General features: G+C 42.9%; 1 protein-coding gene across 2 annotated transcripts in view; it reads left to right on the top strand.

The window, feature by feature from the left end:
• The first annotated feature begins 4665 nt into the window (after nucleotides 1–4665).
• The window catches only part of LOC128686689 (serine/arginine repetitive matrix protein 2-like), a 639380-nt gene continuing 630029 nt past the window's right edge, over nucleotides 4666–14016 (top strand). For both annotated transcript variants that reach the window (XM_053773722.2, XM_053773720.2), the window contains exon 1: nucleotides 4666–4948. The gene's annotated coding sequence lies outside the window, so the exon portion shown is untranslated. The remainder of the gene's footprint in view (nucleotides 4949–14016) is intronic.

Raw genomic sequence — 14016 nt, 5'->3', positions numbered from 1 at the left:
ATCACGTTTCACTGCTTAAGTGTTTATGTTTCCAAATTAATCGTACTTTAATAAAAATGAAATTTAAAATAATTAGTGATGCAAAATCTAACATGTACACAATGGATGATATGCCTTTGCCATGCCGATGTTCTGGGCACGACTTTGAATGATTCTGGAACTTAGAGCCGTTGTTGGTGATGGAGGGGGCACAGCTAGTCGTGATTAGTTCAGTGGCTGTGTCCCCAACACTCTTATGGATTCTGCCAAGGAGAGAGGGACCGTTCCTCTGATCAACGCAGTGTTGAAGCAGTTTAAGTACACCAGAAACACTGGTGTAGTTACAACTGGGAGAATGCCGAGTAACTGTAGAGTGTGTAGTTGGTCGGCTACAGGTGAGTGGGGGTCGGACCAGTGTAGGTAGATGGGTTTGTAGATGAATGGTTCAGAGAACCGACATGTTGATAAATTAGACACATCTGCAACTCTTGGGTATCTTTATTGAGGAAACGTTTCGCCACACAGTGGCTTCATCAGTCCATACAAAGGAGAATCTTGAAGAACAGGAGGAGAATGAGGTAATCAGTCCCTCAACCTTGAGTCGATGTGGTCAGTCCATCAATCTTGAATAGAATCTATTCAAGATTGATGGACTGACCACATCGACTCAAGGTTGAGGGACTGATTACCTCATTCTCCTCCTGTTCTTCAAGATTCTCCTTTGTATGGACTGATGAAGCCACTGTGTGGCGAAACGTTTCCTCAATAAAGATACCCAAGAGTTGCAGATGTGTCTAATTTATCAGGTAGATGGGTGTAGCGACGTTTCTTTGATCTCTTGATCAATACTCCGTAAACTTGCCTCTGCATGTGCCGGGTGACCCTAGTCGACAGTCAAGGCTAGAATGAAAAACACAGTAATACACCACTCGAAAAATCACTCACACAATAGACGTACGGCCTTTCAAAGAAATGGTGAGGATTCAACAAATGATCTACTTGAATATTCAGATCAAAGCAGGAATTACTTAGTCCAAAACCCAAAATAAACGTGAAGCTCTTAAGACAAGAAATCCCAAAAATATATTAGACAGGAGCAGAACGAATACGTAGAGATGCGTTGGGAGTTGCCAGTCAAGTGATTCCCCACAGGTCGGAGACGCCCACGTCACCTACCACCAGGTGTTAAAAGAGAGGGAGATAGTGGGAGGTAGTCACTCACCGTATCTTAACAAGCAGACTGCCCAACAAACTACCACTACCATACAGCCATACTTGCAATACTCGTATCTAATAAACTTATCCCTCACGCTAACTCTAAATAAAGTTCTGTGAACAGAGGAGATATATGACCTGGCTCACCAATGGAAATATACACTGTTAACAACAGAGTAAAAATAACAGGAGCTGATAACAGCGTTCTCCCAGACAGGGAAAGAGAAAGGAGGTATTACCTCCACTAGGAGATGAGAGAGAGAGAGAGAGAGAGAGAGAGAGAGAGAGAGAGAGAGAGAGAGAGAGAGAGAGAGGGAGGAGGAAGACGTGAAGATTCGTCAAATGACTCCTGCCAACTTAACCTCTCTGGGACTAGTCTTGTTGCAAACATTTGCACTTTCTCTAGTTTCTTTATGTGCTTGGCTAGGTGTGGGTTCCAAACTGGTGCCGCATACTCCAATATGGGCCTAACGTACACGGTGTACAGGGTCCTGAACGATTTCTTATTAAGATATCGGAATGCTGTTCTGAGGTTTGCTAGGAGCCCATATGCTGCAGCAGTTATTTGGTTGATGTTCGCCTCTGGAGATGTGTCTGGTGTTATACTCACCCCAAGATCTGCTGTAGTCTCTGGCCCCCTAGACTGTACTCTGTCTTTGGGTTGAACTCCAGGAGCCAATTGCTGGACCAGGTCTGCAGCCTGTCCAGATCCCTTTGTAGTTCTGCCTGGTCTTCGTCCGATTGAATTCTTCTTATCAACTTCACATCATCTGCAAACAGGGACACCTCAGAGTCTATTCCTTCCGTCATGTCGTTCACAAATGCCAGAAACAGCACTGGTCCTAGAACTGACCCCTGTGGGACCCCGCTGGTCACAGGTGCCCACTCTGACACCTCGCCACGTACCATGACTCGCTGCTCTCTTCCTGACAAGTATTCCCTGATCCATTGTAGTGTCTTCCCTGTTATCCCTGCCTGGTTCTCCAGTTTTTGCACTAATTTCTTGTGTGGAACTGTGTCAAACGCCTTCTTATAGTCCAAGAAAATGCAATCTACCCACCCCTCTCTCTCTTGTCTTACTTCTGTCGCCCTGTCATAGAACTCCAGTAGGCTTATGACACAGGATTTCCCGTCCCTAAAACCGTGTTGGCTGTTGTTGATGAGATCATTCCTTTCTAGGTGTTCCACCACTCTTCTCCAGATAATCTTCTCCATGACTTTACATACGATACATATCAGTGACACTGGTATGTAGTATAGTGCTTCATGTCTGTCCTCTTTTTTAAAAATGGGGACTACATTTGCTGTCTTCCTTACCTCAGGTAATCTCCCTGCTTCGATAGATGTGTTGAATATTGTTGTTAGGGATACATGTAGCGCCTCTGCTCCCTCTCTCAGGACCCATGGAGAGATGTTATCCGGCCCCATCGCCTTAGAGGTATCTAGCTCACTCAAAAGCCTCTTCACTTCTTCCTCAGTTGTGTGTACTGTGTCCAGCACTTGATGGTGTACCCCACCTCTTTGTCTTTCTGGAGTCCCTTCTGTCTCCTCTGTGAACACTTCTTTGAATCTCATGTTGAGTTCCTCAAATATTTCGCGGTCGTTTCTTGTTGTCTCTCCTCCTTCCTTCCTTAGCCTGATTACCTGGTCCTTGACTGTTGTTTTCCTCCTGATGTGGCTGTATAACAACTTTGGGTCAGATTTGGCTTTTGTTGCTATGTCGTTTTCATATTGTCGTTGGGCCTCCCTTCTTATCTGTGCATATTCGTTTCTGGCTCTACGACTGCTCTCCTTATTCTCCTGGGTCCTTTGCCTTCTATATTTCTTCCATTCACTAGCACACTTGGTTTTTGCCTCCCTGCACCTTTGGGTGATCACACCTATGGGCTCATCCTGGCTTTTTCACTGTTCTTATTACCCTTGGGTACAAACCTCTCCTCAGCTTCTTTGCATATTGTTGTTACATATTCCATCATCTCGTTTACTGATTTCCCTGCCAGTTCTCTTGCAAACAAGGCAGCCAGGAAGCTTACAGCACTTCGCCGTATCTCACATCTGCTTGACACTAGGGGTTGCAAGATTCTGTACGAGGCACAAGTACGCTCACACCTTGAGTATGCTCCACTTTCTTGGTTTGCCTGCCCCTCCCCTCTCATCTGCGACTGCTTGACAGAGTAAAGAACAGAACAAGACGTCTCATCTCTCGCCTGGACCCATCCTGGATAGATCTGTCATTTCAGCAGAGCCTTCAACATAGGAGGGATGTGGGTGGCCTTACTGTTATGTACAAGGCCAATATTGTCAAAATACCACACTTGGATCCACTTCGAGGACAGCGTGAAACAAGCTTTTATGCCACAAGACGGGCAGAAAGCAGCAACTTCACTCTGGCTGTACCCTTCTCCAGAACATCACTCCATCTGAGATCATACATACCCAGGATGACTCGAGTATGGAACACATTCGTACAGCATAATGATGTCAACGAGATAAAGTCAGTTGATCAAATGAAAATGCTGACCCACAGATGGCTCCAACTTCATCCTGTTCCCTACTTGTATGTCTCATAACAATAAAAATGCTTTCAAATGAGCTGATGTAGGTAACAGCTCTTAACTTGTCAATAATGCTAGGGATCCTTAACCTTGTCAAACACTGTGTAAAAGAGAGAGAGAGAGAGGGGGGAGAGGAGAGGGGGAGAGAGAGAGAGACAGGGGAGAAGGGGAGAGAGGAGGGAGAGGGAAGAGAGAGAGGGGAGAGAGAGGAGAGGGGAAGAGAGAGGGAGAGAGAGGGGAGAAGGGGAGAGAGAGGGGAGAGAGAGGGAAGAGAGAGAGGGAGAGAAAGAGAGATAGGAGAGGGGAGTGTGTGTGTTTATGTACACGCATGTATTTCGTTGACAGACATTCTCAAGTGAATTAACCTGTAATTAAAATATAAGCAGAAGACCAAAAATTAACCTAATATCTTTGTCCATCATTCTTACTATTTATATTAATTGAAAGATTAATCCTACCCAATTTAATTTTAGTATTTCACAAATGTACCATACCCCCGGCCGGGATTGAACCCGCGGTCATAGAGTCTCAAAACTCCAGCCCGACTCTATGACCGCGGGTTCAATCCCGGCCGGGGGTATGGTTTATTTGCAATCGTGCCATTACGATTTCTTAAGTCATTTCACAAATGTCTTTGAATCACAGTTTATTATAATTTCACGATGTTCCTTCTGATGTTCCTGCTGAGCAAATACATGGTTGGTTTCTTTATCAAAATGATCGTTGTTGAATAAACCAAGTCGGCAGATAGTCGGCAGATCTCCTTAAAAAAGTCACGTCAGACACATATTTCTCGCGGTAGAAATAGACGAGTGAGCAACTGGAAGGACTGGAAGTAGTGGGCAACAGGTCCTGAGGATGGAAAGTTAGTGTGTAGCTGGCTGTGTTGTGGGGTGGGTGGCCGCCTCGCCATCCCGGACACCTCCCGCTTTTCACTGAGATTTGACTTACCGATGGATTAAGAAAACAATATTGATATCTAAGACCAAGTTCGTGGAACGTTCACTGACTGAAGAAAAGGACCCAAAGGAATTTCCAAAGTAAAAATATTAGTGAGAAATTAGTTGGATTTTTGTCTAACTTGGCGAGTGTTTCTGCTGGAATATGAGTTAAGAGTTGAATAACTGAACAGTGTCAACGGTGCAGGAAACGCTACCTGTTTACTTCGATTGCCTTCCCTTGTCAACTAGCAATACCAGGTGAGTTGCATGAGAGGTGGTTGAAATATGAGTGTGGGATGCTAGCCCTGGGATATACTTGTGACAGACTGACACACACAACAGAGATGACAGACTGACACACACACACACAACAGAGTTGACACACTGACAAACACACAGCAGAGTTGACAGACTAACACACACATACACAGCAGAGTTGACAGACTGACACACACATACACAGCAGAGTTGACAGACTGACACACACACACAGTAGGGTTGACAGACTGACACACACACAGCAGAAATGACAGACTGACAGACACTCACAGCAGAGTTGACAGACTGACATACACTCAGCAGAGTCTGACACACTGACATGCACAGACCAAAGTTTGACAGACTGACACACAGAGTGGAGTTTGACTAACAATACACACACAGCAGAGTTTGACATACTGACACATACAGAGCAGAGATTGACAGACTGTCACACACACACATAGCAGAGATTGACAGACTGTCACACACACACACATAGCAGAGATTGACAGACTGTCACACACACACACAGTTCAACAACAACTGGTTGAACACATTGCACTTGCTACATATTTCCTAAACACTTCCTTCCACTTACCAACTTGTCGTCGTGTACATAATTACATTACTAATATTTGGCCTCGTGTATGAACCTTGATCAAAGTCATTGAAATAACAATTTCACTCTTGTATTAAATGCGTCTTTTTCGCCTTAGTAATTTATTATTTGTAAACGAACATTTGCAGAAGAGCTGCGGATATCTTGTTCAGTCTTTAATATAAGTTATCAGAATTATTACAAATGTTTACAAACGTGTGTGTGTGTGTGTGTGTGTGTGTGTTTGTGTGTGTGTGTGTGTTAGGTGGTAGTATTATTTATAGTACTAACGTGCACATGTGTGTGTGTGTGTACACACTTGTGAAAGTCATAACCTCCAGCAACCTCTACTACATTATTTTAACAAACAGGTTCAACATTACTGATGTTTGAGGAAGGAACAGAGACGGAGCAGCAATGATGGAACTTCGGGTTCAGTGTGGCAGGTGTGTGGGATGTTGGCATGGTTCAGTGTGGCAGGTGTGTGGGATGTTGGCATGGTTCAGTGTGGCAGGTGTGTGGGATGTTGGCAGGGTTCAGTGTGGCAGGTGTGTGGGATGTTGGCATGGTTCAGTGTGGCAGGTGTGTGGGATGTTGGCATGGTTCAGTGTGGCAGGTGTGTGGGATGTTGGCATGGTTCAGTGTGGCAGGTGTGTGGGATGTTGGCATGGTTCAGTGTGGCAGGTGTGTGGGATGTTGGCAGGGTTCAGTGTGGCAGGTGTGTGGGATGAACATCAAAATGGTATACAATACCGACAGGTTGGTAAGTAAGACACATAGGCAACAGATAGGCAACTTTATTCCGAAACGTTTCGCCTACACAGTAGGCTTCTTCAGTCGAATACAGAAAGTAGGCAAACAGTAGAGATGTGAAGATAATGTAATCAGTCCATCACCCTTGAAGTCGTAGAATTTTGAGGTTGTCAGTCCCTCAGCCTGGAGAAGTTCAGTTCCAGGTGTGTGAGATGTTGGCAGGGTTCAGTGTGGCAGGTGTGTGGGATGTTGGCAGGGTTCAGTGTGGCAGGTGTGTGGGATGTTGGCATGGTTCAGTGTGGCAGGTGTGTGGGATGTTGGTAGGGTACTGTCAGGTGTGTGTGATGTTGGCACCAGTTTGTCACTCACGCCGGAGTGACCTCCAGTTAAACTTTACGAGACCAGTGCTGCTGCCATTACATGGTACTGTCTAACAGTACCATCATATATAATATATAATAGCTAAATTCAAATCCAAATACCTACAAAAACCTCTCACAGTGATAAACATCTACAGAGTTCCACAATCAAACATTAGCCAATTTAGTCAAAACCTAGGAAGTATAACTGATGCACGCATGAACAAAGATCACTTACTACTCTCAGGTGACTTCAGTATAAATCTCCTGCAAGACCAGGACCCACACGTTACTGAATTCACAAACACTATGAGTAACTGCATGTTGCTACCAACAGTAACAAAACCTACAAGAGTTACAGAGACTAGTGTTTCCCTACTTGACCACATCTGGACCAACACCATATCCCCTTTAAAATCAGGCATAATCACAGATAATACCACAGACCACTACCCTACCTTCCTCATCACAAACCTTGGCAAATTACCCCTAGACACTACTAAAGTCACTTTCAGACTTCACAATGAGGCAGCCATTAATAACTTCACAACAGCAGTAACAAACATTGACTGGCACACTGAGCTAGAAATCTATACAGATATTGACGAATGTATTAATAATTTTCTAAAAAAGACCCAATACCTCTATAACAACCACTGCCCTAAAAAAACTAAACAGATGACTGCGAAGAGATTGAACAGTCCCTGGCTAACACCCAGCATCCTCAAATCCATAAATACAAAGCACCTATACGAAAAACAGTATAGAATGGGCCACATAACCAGAGAACAAACAAAACGTTACTCATCAATCCTAACCAGCCTAATAAGAAGGGCTAAAAAATTGTATTATGAGAACAGATTATCCAACTTACGAGGTGATATAAAAAAGACCTGAACACACTGTTCCTAGCTCCGACTAACCCAACTGAAGTCTCCCTTATTATCAACACACCTTACCACCCTTTATATACAAAAAAGCATCACAAGTACTGTCACCAATCATTGCAACACTCTTTAACAAATCTATAGAATCCTCCACCTTCCCTACAGTTCTCAAAATAGCAAGTGTCACCCTGATCCATATAGGAGGAGACCAAACAGATTTGAATAACTATAGGCCAATATCCAACTTACACCCTCTAAAATCTTCGAAAAATTAATTCATAAGCGAATCTATTCCTACCTCATCTCCCGCAACATACTCAACCCCTGTCAATTTGGGTTCAGGCCTAATAAAAATACTAATGATGCTAGTATACACATGCTAGAACACATATACACTGCAATAGAGAAAAAAGAAGTCCCACTGGGGATCTTCATTGACTTACGTAAAGCTTTTGATACAGTTGACCATGACTTGCTCCACGTAAAATTGTCACACTATGGTATAAGAGGGCACTCCCTCAACTACCTCAAGTCATACCTCAGCAACAGAAGCCAATATGTGTACGCAAATGGGGCAAGCTCTTCTGCACAACCAATTACAGTTGGTGTCCCACAGGGAAGTGTCCTTGGCCCTCTTCTCTTTCTCATATACATAAATGACCTACCAAATGCTTCGCAATTACTCAAACCCACACTATTTGCAGATGACACTACATACGTCTTGTCTCACCCGAGCCCAGTCACGCTAGTCAATACTGTAAATACTGAATTACAGAAAATATCTACCTGGATGAGTACTAACAAACTTACACTAAACATTGACAAAACCTACTTCATTCAGTTTGGTAACAGCGCTACAGATGTCCCTCTTAACATAATGATTAACGGATCACCTATCACAAAACTCACAGAGGGAAAATTCTTAGGAATCCACACATACAACAAATTTCCAAGAAAATTTCCAAGACCATAGGCATACTATCGAAGATACGGTACTATGTTCCACAGTCAGCCCTCCTGGCCCTATATCACTCACTTATTTACCCCTATCTCACCTATGGAATTTGTGCATGTGGCTCAACAACAATAAACCATCTCAGACCATTAATTACCCAACAAAAGGCTGCAGTCAGAATGATAGCTAATTCCCACAACAGGCAGCACACTCCACCAATATTCAAAACTCTAAACCTACTCACCATACAAAACATCCATACTTATTACTGCACCTACTACATACATAGAACACTTAACTCTGACATAAACCCTCCCCTCAAACATCTCCTTGCCAACCGCAACAGAACACATGACCATAACACAAGGCACAGATCACTCTTTGATGTTCCTTGTGTCCATCTCACACTACGCAAAAACTCAATGCACATAAAAGGCCCTAAAATCTGGAATTCATTACCTGTGAATATAAAAGAAACACTGCTGTTTATAAATTCAAGTCTCTTCTCAAAAATCACTTACTCACCCACAACTAATAAATACTGAATAATTGTATCTCATAAATGTTTAACCTGTGACCCAATCAATCTTTATTTTTTAATTACATTACCTAAGATAATACTCCATTCTAGTGATTACACAACAACACAGTAATGACCATATGACCTGTCTTTGTAATACTCATTTGTACTAAATCGTTATCTGTTTACAATAATGTTTGTACCACTGAATATATATCATTGCTTAGTTAATCTTAAGTTAATTTTAAGCCTGCCCATAATGCTCTATATACAAGGGGCTTTGGCATGTTACACTGTAATAACTTTGTACCTCACTGTATCATGTTCAAATTAATAAATAAATAAATAAATATGGTACTATCATATTGTGCTGGCATATGGTACCATTGTAAAATACTGTCATATGGTACTGTCATATGGTACTGTCATACGGTACTGTAATATGGTAGTCATATGGTACCATCATACGGTACTGTAATATGGTAGTCATATGGTACCATCATACGGTACTGTAATATGGTAGTCATATGGTACCATCATACGGTACTGTAATATGGTAGTCATATGGTACCATCATACGGTACTGTAATATGGTAGTCATATGGTACCATCATACGGTACTGTAATATGGTAGTCATATGGTACCATCATACGGTACTGTAATATGGTACCAACATATGGTACCATCATACGGTACTGTAATATGGTACCAACATATGGTACCATCATACGGTACTGTAATATGGTAGTCATATGGTACCATCATACGGTACTGTAATATGGTACCAACATATGGTACCATCATACGGTACTGTAATATGGTACCAACATATGGTACCATCATACGGTACTGTAATATGGTACCAACATATGGTACCATCATACGGTACTGTAATATGGTACCAACATATGGTACCATCATACGGTACTGTAATATGGTACCAACATATGGTTTCATAATAGGTAGTATAGAATATTGGATGATTTACAGTTAGGAGAGTGGATCAGTTGTCATGGAAAGTTGACCTGAGAGTGAGCCTTGGTGAGGCTGCTACTTAAAATCTAAACACAATTTAACTTACAATTAGATGAACACTGGGGGGGCTGGTGTTAGGCTAGAAAATTTTGGAGGTTCTGCAATGCCTATCATTAAGGTTTTCTCCTGTTTAGAACAACTAAATGGTATCTTAGAATCCTAGGGTAGACAGGTTGTGTCTACTTCCGAGTCTTTATTGTAGTTAATTTTCTTGGTCATGAAGTGGGTTATTATGCCAGGCTGTGTGCCGTGGAGAAGCCGGTGTGGGAAACACCAAGCCGAGGAGTGCTAGCACGACCTCGGGGGAGGTGCGAGGCGCCCAGGTGACGCCGACGACGGAAAAAATGTTATTCTCCAGTGTGAGGTTTATGGTCCTCACCACCAACACTGGTGACATTATTCTCCAGTGTGAGGTTTATGGTCCTCACCACCAACACTGGTGACATTATTCTCCAGTGTGAGGTTTATGGTCCTCACCACCAACACTGGTGACATTATTCTCCAGTGTGAGGTTTATGGTCCTCACCACCAACACTGGTGACATTATTCTCCAGTGTGAGGTTTATGGTCCTCATCATAAGTGGGAAATCCTACTGTAACATCTGCTGTGGTCTTCAGTTTCTTAAATTGTTGACTTTGCAAAGGCAGCCAGGACAAGGCTTCGATCACATGAACAAAAGCTTCGCTGAGTACGGAGAGATTTTCGTATTTCTCACGAAAAATATATTAGCACCAACAATTGTCTGATGTGTTTATATTCACCGGAATTTTGTTCAATTTATTTTTTTTCTTACATTTAATTTCCACTTCTTCGTTTCCGTCGCTTTAATTTTCCAAATTTTTATTTATTCACTTCATAAATATATTGTTTGGCAGTGAGGAAAAAGTATTTCTCTGATTTATTTACAAAAAATGTTTTTACCCGGTCTGTGACCAGGCCTCCTTAGGTCAGTGTCCCAGGATGCGACCCACACCAGTCGACTAACACCCAGGTACCCATTTTACTGATGGGGAACATAGACAACAGGTGGAAAGAAACACGTCCAATGTTTCTACTCTGGCTGGGAATCGAACCCAGGCCCTCGCCGTGTGAAGCCAGAGCGTTAACCACCAGGCCACCAGAACTCTGATAATTATGTCTGGTTTAATATTGGATACTGTTTTATGTAACGTAAGTTTAAATACGTAGATCATTATGAGGCAGGTTGTGTTAGGGGTGATGTTAATGGTGTTAGTGGTGGCACTGATAGTTATGGTTGTGGTGTCACTGATGGTGGCAGTGATAGCTGTGGTGATATTGGCGGTGGCAGTGATGTTAGTGGTGTTTCTGGTGTCATTAACGGTGGTGGTGATGTTCGTGGTGGTATTAATGTTGGTGATGGTACTAACGTGGTTGTGGACAAAACAGTGACCTGGTAGAGATGTGAGAGACATGAGGTATGTGGGAGAACAGATGCTGGTGTAAAATGTTGGTGTGAGGAGGTGTTGATGTGAGGAGGTGTTGATATGAGGAGGTGTTGATGTGAGGAGGTGTTTACCAGAAGTTCACCTGGAGTCACAATGGAGGTCACCACCTTCTCCCCATTGCGGCCCAGTCCCAGACCAGGCCTCCTGGTTGCTCGCCTGATCGATCAAGCTGTTAGTGCCCACCGCTCACAGTCCAAGGTATGCACCACAACCCGGCGGATCAGGAATACTTTTGGAGAATCTGACGAGTGCCTTCTTAAAGAGAACTAGAAGTTTGTTGTTAATTTTCAAGGGAGGACGTTGAAGAGTCGTGGTCCTTTAACACTTATTGAATTATCTCTCCCCTGATTTTCCTGGTGTAGATGATGTATATCTCTCACCTACTTTCTAAAGAGTATAGTTCTAGAGACCTGCAACGTTCCCAGTAATTCTGGTGCCTGACAGAGTTTATAAGAGCTGTGAAGGAGGTTCTCTACATTTTCCTGCAGCAGTCTGGCCTGCCTTGAGGGGGGGCCGTTGGCACACAGCAATATTGCAATCTAGAAATAACGAATGACCTGACCTGGCTTAGTATTTCTTATTTTGGAGGTTGTAGCTATACAACCTATCATTTTTCTAGCATAGGAGATAATAACATTGTTCTGCACTATGAACTGTGAGATCTGACATTATCACACACAGGTCTCTCATTGTTTACTTGCCTTCTGTTGAGTGGTTTGAGTTTGTCTTGCTTATATTTTCTTCATTCTTCCGTGATGTAGTATTTGTCCTCATTGAACATTATGTTGTTGTCAGTAGGCCACTGGAAGATTTGGTTTATTTAAGCTTGGAAGCTTGCTCTTTCCTCTGTGAATGTCACTTTCCGACAAATTCTAATATTATCTACAAAGGTTGAAATAACGCTGTGATTTATGTCTGTTGATGTCAGACATGAGAATGAGAAGTGAGGTGAGTACCGTGGGCTGGGAGACAGAACTTTGCACTGTAGCAGCTCTTGATTTCATTGTTTACTCTTAACTACTCTTTGGGTTCTGTTTGTTTGGAAGTTAAATATACATCTGACCACCTTCCCAGTTTTCCCTTTTATAGACATATTGTGTGCATTTCCCCCGTTATCGTGTTTGTCAAAGTCAGTGTATACTTCATCTGCATTGTCCTTGTCGAGTGTATGCAAGATTATGTCGTGATGGTCCAGCAATTACAGGAACAACATGTATTGAACCCATGTTGATCTGAGTTTTCAAGTTGCTACGATTGTATAATTGGTAATCTTTTCTTAAAACAGGTGTTGGTGGGACTGTGGGGGAGGTGTTGGTGAGACTGTGGGGGAGATGTTGGTGGGACTGTGCGGGAGGTGTTGGTGGGACTGTGGGGGAGGTGTTGGTGGGACTGTGGGGGAGATGTTGGTGGGACTGTGGGGGAGATGTTGGTGGGACCGGGGGGGTGTTGGTGGGACTGTGGGGGAGATGTTGGTGGGACTGTGGGGGGTGTAAGGATCGTCACGTAAGCAATAACCACACACGAACCTGACGTGCGGTCGTGTTCAGGAGCCGCAGGACACTGTCTTACCGCAAGATACTGTCTTACCGCAAGATACTGTCTTACCGCAAGACACTCTTACCGCAAGACACTGTCTTACCACAAGACACTCTTACCGCAAGATACTGTCTTACCGCAGGGCACTGTCTCAGTTTACCTTCAGTAACTGACATACATTTGCAGAATTTTCTCGCTAGGTGTCACCAGGGTGTAATAACGCACAAAATGTGTCACAAAAATAACTGGTAAGTTGGGCAGATACATAACTTCTTAACAATTAAAACCCAGAGAGTAGTAGTAGACATAGTGAAATCGGAGGCTGCCATAGTGACAAGTTATGTTCTTCATGGCACAGTACTGGCCCCTCTTTTGTTTCTCACTTAGACAAGGACCTAAACTATTACTGCACTTTGCTGTTGGCGCCAGAATATCAGACACAGAGATTCTTCAAGACGATATAAATCATGTTTACCAGTCGACTTCAGACCAGACAATGTTCATTGAGGACAAGTATCAGTTGATCAGCTATGAAAGAATGGAATATAGACTGAAACAAAAAAGGATCAACTCGAATCATTCAGTAGAATAGAAGTCTCATGTGCGAGACTCGAGACTCATGAAGCTATATGATCTAACATACAAGAATCACAGGAATATTGCTATCGTTACAACAAGGAAAATAATAAGCTGCATAACTACAATTTTTAAGACAAGAGATGCTGCCCCAGTGATTCTTCTTCAAGTCACTTGTTCTCTCCAGGCTGCTGGATTACTGTTGTATACTAACAGCCTCCTCAAGGATGTGACACTGTTGAACTGGAAAACATACAGAAAAAATCACTTCCCATATACAGTCAGTCAAGTAACTGAACTACTGGAGTGCGTCAAGTGTGTTCAGCTGCATTTCTTGGAATGTGGGTGAGGAAGATGTATCATAATTTACACCTAGAA

Source organism: Cherax quadricarinatus, chromosome 12, assembly GCF_038502225.1.
Source record: "Cherax quadricarinatus isolate ZL_2023a chromosome 12, ASM3850222v1, whole genome shotgun sequence".
Classification (NCBI taxonomy): Eukaryota; Metazoa; Arthropoda; class Malacostraca; order Decapoda; family Parastacidae; genus Cherax; species Cherax quadricarinatus.
The sequence above is the reverse complement of the archived record's forward strand: the minus strand, read 5'-3'. Positions and strand labels throughout refer to the sequence as shown.